The 5,890-nt window shown below is 41.3% G+C and overlaps 1 non-coding gene across 1 annotated transcript; it reads right to left on the bottom strand.

The window, feature by feature from the left end:
* Nucleotides 1-205: 205 nt before the first annotated feature.
* LOC112787367 (small nucleolar RNA R71) lies at nucleotides 206-313 on the bottom strand. Its single transcript, XR_003194785.1, has one exon. It is a non-coding gene; the product is annotated as a small nucleolar RNA R71 (small nucleolar RNA).
* Between the last annotated feature and the right edge of the window lie 5,577 nt (nucleotides 314-5,890).

The raw sequence follows: 5,890 nt of genomic DNA, 5'->3' as shown, positions 1-5,890 counted from the left end.
GTTCTTAACTGAATTCTTGCAGATATGTGATACTGTTAAGACTAATGGAGTAAATCCTGAAGTCTACAGGCTCATGCTTTTCCCTTTTGCTGTAAGAGACAGAGCTAGATTATGGTTGGATTCTCAACCCAAAGACAGCCTGAACTCTTGGGATAAGCTGGTCACGGCTTTCTTAGCCAAGTACTTTCCTCCTCAAAAGCTGAGCAAGCTTAGAGCTGATGTTCAAACCTTCAGACAGAAAGAAGGTGAATCCCTCTATGAAGCTTGGGAAAGATACAAACAGTTGACCAAAAAGTGTCCTTCTGACATGCTTTCAGAATGGACCATCCTGGATATATTCTATGATGGTTTATCTGAGCTATCAAAAATGTCACTGGACACTTCTACAGGTGGATCCATTCACCTAAAGAAAATGCCTGCAGAAGCTCAAGAACTCATTAATATGGTTGCTAATAACCAGTTCATGTACACTTCTGAAAGGAATCCTGTGAGTAATGGGACGCCTATGAAGAAGGGAGTTCTTGAAGTTGATACTCTGAATGCCATATTGGCTCAGAATAAAATATTGACTCAGCAAGTCAATATGATCTCTCAGAGTCTGCATGGAATGCAAGCTGCATCCAACAGTACTCAAGAGGCTTCTTATGAAGAAGAAGCTTATGATCCTGAGAACCCTGCAATAGCAGAGGTAAATTACTTAGGTGAACCTTATGGAAACACCTATAACTCAACATGGAGAAATCATCCAAATTTCTCATGGAAGGATCAAAAGCCCCAACAAGGCTTTAATAATGGTGGAAGAAACAGGTTTAACAATAATAAACCTTTTCCATCATCAACTCAGCAACAGCAGAGAACTCTGAACAAAATGCTTCTAATTTAGCAAATCTAGTCTCTGATCTATCTAAAGCCACTGTAAGTTTCATGAATGAAACAAGATCTTCCATTAGAAATCTGGAAGCACAAGTGGGCCAGCTGAGTAAAAGGATCACTGAAATCCCTCCTAGTACTCTCCCAAGCAATACAGAAGAGAACCCAAAAGGAGAGTGCAAGGCCATTGACATAAGCACCATGGCCGAACCTGTGAGGAGAGGAGAGGACGTGAATCCCAAGGAGGAAGACCTCCTGGGACGTCCAGTGGTCAATAAGGAGCTTCCCTCTGAGGAACCAAAGGATTCTGAGGCTCATCTAGAGACCATAGAGATTCCATTGAACCTCCTTATGCCCTTCATGAGCTCTGATGAGTATTCCTCTTCTGAAGAGAATGAGGATGTTACTGAAGAGCAAACTGCCAAGTTTCCTGGTGCAATCATGAAGCTGAATGCCAAACTATTTGGCATTGATACTTGGGAAGTTGAACCTCCCTTGTTCATCAATGAACTAAGTGATCTGGATCAACTGACATTGCCTCAGAAGAGACAGGATCCTGGAAAGTTCATAATACCCTGCACCATAGGCACCATGGTCTTTAAGGCTCTGTGTGACCTTGGTTCAGGAATAAACCTCATGCCCCTCTCTATAATAGAGAAACTGGGAATCTATGGGGTGCAAGCTGCTAAAATCTCACTAGAGATGGCAGACAGCTCAAGAAAACAGGCTTATGGACAAGTAGAAGATGTATTAGTAAAGGTTGAGGGCCTTTACATACCTACTGATTTCATAGTCCTGGATACTGGAAAGGAAGAGGATGAATCCATCATCCTAGGAAGACCTTTCCTGGCCACAGCAAGAGCTGTGATTGATGTTGACAGAGGTGAAATATTCCTTCAATGGAATGAGAACTCCCTTGTGTTTAAAACTCAAGGATCTCCCTCTGCAACCATGGAGAGGAAGCAGAAAAAGCTTCTCTCCAAGCAGAGTCAACCAGAGCCCCCACAGTCAAACTCTAAGTTTGGTGTTGAGAGGCCACAACCAAACTCTAAGTTTGGTGTTGAACTCCCATATCCAAACTCTAAGTTTGGTGTTGGAGAGTCTCAACAAAGCTCTGCACATCTGTGAGGCTCCATGAGAGCCCACTGTCAAGCTATTGACATTAAAGAAGCGCTTGTTGGGAGGCAACCCAATGTTTATTTATCTAACTATATTTTTTCTTAGTTATGTGTCTTTATAGGTTCATGATCATGAGAAGTCACAAAATAAATATAAAAATTGAAAACGGAATCAAAAACAGCAGAAGAAAAATCACACCCTGTAGGAGCATCTGTCTGGCGTTCAAATGCCAGAACAGAGCATAGTTCTGGCGCTGAACGCCCAGAATGGGAGCATCCTGGCGCTGAACGCCCAGAACAAGCATGGTTCTGGCGTTCAACGCCAGAAATGGCAGCAAAGGGGCGTTGAACGCCCAAAATGGGCACCAACCTGGCGCTGAACGCCCAGAGTTGTGTGCAAGGGCATTTTGCATGCCTAAATTGGTGCAGGGATGTAAATGCCTTGACACCCCAAGATCTGTGGACCCCACAGGATCCCCACCTACCTTCACTCACTCTCTTCTCTCTTCTCAATCATCCTCTATCCCCAATAAACACTCATCCCTTCTGTCTTCCATTTACCACTCACACCCATACACCCACTTATCTTCAAAAATTCAACATCTCTTCCCCACCCAATCCCACCCATATGGCCGAATACACACAGCCATCCATCTCCACCATATCTTCTTCTTCTATTCTTTCTTCTTTTGCTCGAGGGCGAGCAACATTCTAAGTTTGGTGTGGTAAAAGCATAGCTTTTTTGTTTTTTCCATAACCATTGATGGCATCTAAGGCCAGAGAAACCTCTAGAAAGAGGAAAGGGAAGACAAAAGCTTCCATCAAGGGTCTATAGCTCAGTGGTAGAACATTTGACTGTAAATCAAGAGATCCCTGAGATACCTCAGGGGATACATTTTCTTCCACACAATTATTGGAAGCAACTAAGGGTGGAACATCAAGAGCACTCCATCATCCTTCATGAAATAAGAGAAGATCAAAAAGCAATGAGGGAGGAGCAACAAAGACAAGGAAGAGACATAGAAGAACTCAAGGACATCATTGGTTCCTCAAGAAGGAAACGCCACCATCACTAAGGTGGATTCATTCCTTGTTCTTCTTTCTTCTGTTTTTCGTTTTCTATGTTATGTGCTTATCTATGTTTGTGCCTTCATTACATGATCATTAGTAGTTAGTAACTTTGTCTTAAAGATATGAATGTCCTATGAATCCATCACCTCTCTTAAATGAAAAATATTTTAATTCAAAAGAACAAGAAGTACATGAGTTTCGAATTTATCCTTGAACTTAGCTTAATTATATTGATGTGGTGACAATGCTTCTTGTTTTCTGAATGTATGCTTGAACAGTGCATATGTCTTTTGAAGTTGTTGTTTAAGAATGTTAAATATGTTGGCTCTTGAAAGAATGATGACTAGGAGACATGTTATTTGATAATCTGAAAAATCATAAAAATGATTCTTGAAGCAAGAAAAAGCAGCAAAGAACAAAGCTTGCAGAAAAAAAAAAGGGGCGAAAAAAAAGAGAAAAAAATTAGGCGAAAAAAAAATAGAAAGAAAAAGAAAAAGCAAGCAGAAAAAGCCAATAACCCTTAAAACCAAAAGGCAAGGGCAAATAAAAAGGATCCCAAGGCTTTGAGCATCAATGGATAGGAGGGCCTAAAGGAATAAAATCCTGGTCTAAGCGGCTAAACCAAGCTGTCCCTAACCATGTGCTTGTGGCGTGTAGGTGTCAAGTGAAAACTTGAGACTGAGCGGTTAAAGTCAAGGTCCAAAGCAAAAAAAAAAAAAAAAGAGTGTGCTTAAGAACCCTGGACACCTCTAATTGGGGACTTTAGCAAAGCTGAGTCACAATCTGAAAGGGTTCACCCAATTATGTGTCTGTGGCATTTATGTATCCGGTGGTAATACTGGAAAACAAAATGCTTAGGGCCACGGCCAAGACTCATAAAGAAGCTGTGTTCAAGAATCATCATACTGAACTAAGAGAGTCAATAACACTATTCGAAATCTGAAGTTCCTATAGATGCCAATCATTCTGAACCTCAATGGATAAAGTGAGATGCCAAAACTATTCAAGAGGCAAAAAGCTATAAGTCCCGCTCATATGATTGAAGCTCTGTTTCATTGATAGTTTGGAATTTATAGTATATTCTATTCTTTTTATCCTATTTTGATTTTCAGTTGCTTGGGGACAAGCAACAATTTAAGTTTGGTGTTGTGATGAGCGGATAATTTATACGCTTTTTGACATTGTTTTTAGTATGTTTTTAGTAGGATCTAGTTACTTTTAGGGATGTTTTTAATAGATTTTGTGTTAAATTCACATTTCTGGACTTTACTATGAGTTTGTGTGTTTTTTTGTGATTTCAGGTATTTTCTGGCTGAAATTGAGGGACTTGAGCAGAAATCAGATTCAGAGGTTGAAAAAGGACTGCTGATGCTGTTGGATTCTGACCTCCCTGCACTCAAAGTGGATTTTCTGGAGCTACAGAACTTGAAATGGCGCGCTTCCAATTGCGTTGGAAAGTAGACATCCAGGGCTTTCCAGCAATATATAATAGTCCATACTTTGGCCAAGAATTGACGACGTAAACTGGCGTTCAACGCCAGCTTTCTACCCAACTCTGGCGTCCAGCGCCAGAAAAGGATCCAAAACCAGAGTTGAACGCCCAAACTGGCACAAAAACTGGCGTTCAACTCCACAAATGGCCTCTGCACGTGCAACACTTAAGCTCAGCCCAAACACACACCAAGTGGGCCCCGGAAGTGGATTTATACATCAAATACTTACTTATGTAAACCCTAGTAGCTAGTTTATTATAAATAGGACCTCTTACTATTGTATTAGGCATCTTTGGATTACCTTATGATCCTTTGATCACGTTTTAGGGGGCTGGCCATCTCGGCCATGCCTGGACCTTCACTTATGTATTTTTAACGGTAGAGTTTCTACACTCCATAGATTAAGGTGTGGAGCTCTGCTGTTCCTCAAAGATTAATGCAAAGTACTACTGTTTTCTATTCAATTCTTCTTATTTCTCTTCTAAGATATCCATTCGCACCCAAGAACGCGATGAAGGTGATGATTATGTGTGACGCTCATCATCCTTCTCCCTTATGAACGCGTTCCTGACAAACACTTCTGTTCTACATGAATTAAGCTAGAATGAGTATCTCTGAGATCTCCTAACCAGAATCTTCGTGGCGTAAGCTAGAATGATGGCGGCATTCAAGAGAATCCGGAAGGTCTAAACCTTGTCTGTGGTATTCTGAGTAGGATTCAATGATTGAATGACTGTGACGAGCTTCAAACTCGCGAGTGTTGGGCGTTAGTGACAGACGCAAAAGGAGGGTGAATCCTATTCCAGCATGATCGGGAACCGACAGATGAATAGCCGTGCCGTGACAGGGTGCGTGAGCATATTATTCACTGAGAGGAGGGGATGTAGCCACTGACAACGGTGATGCCCTTGCATAAAGCCAGCCATGGAAAGGAGTAAGACTGATTGGATGAAGATAGCAGGAAAGCAGAGGTTCAGAGGAACGAAAAGCATCTCCATTTGCTTATCTGAAATTCCTACCAATGATTTACATAAGTATCTCTATCCCTATTTTATTATATAATATTCGAAAACACCATTATCACTTTATATCTGCCTGACTGAGATTTACAAGGTGACCATAGCTTGCTTCATACCAACAATCTCCGTGGGATTCGACCCTTACTCACGTAAGGTATTACTTGGACGACCCAGTGCACTTGCTGGTTAGTTGTATCGAAGTTGTGACAATTATGAATTAAGATCATAGCACCAAGCTTTGGAGCCATTATCAGGAATTGTTTGTGCCTGGAGATCACAATTTCGTGCACCAGAACCTTTTCATGTTAAGATTTGAATA

The sequence above is a fragment of the Arachis hypogaea genome, chromosome 20 (genome assembly GCF_003086295.3).
Source record: "Arachis hypogaea cultivar Tifrunner chromosome 20, arahy.Tifrunner.gnm2.J5K5, whole genome shotgun sequence".
Lineage (NCBI taxonomy): Eukaryota > Viridiplantae > Streptophyta > Magnoliopsida > Fabales > Fabaceae > Arachis > Arachis hypogaea.
This window is presented reverse-complemented; position numbering and strand designations above follow the sequence as displayed.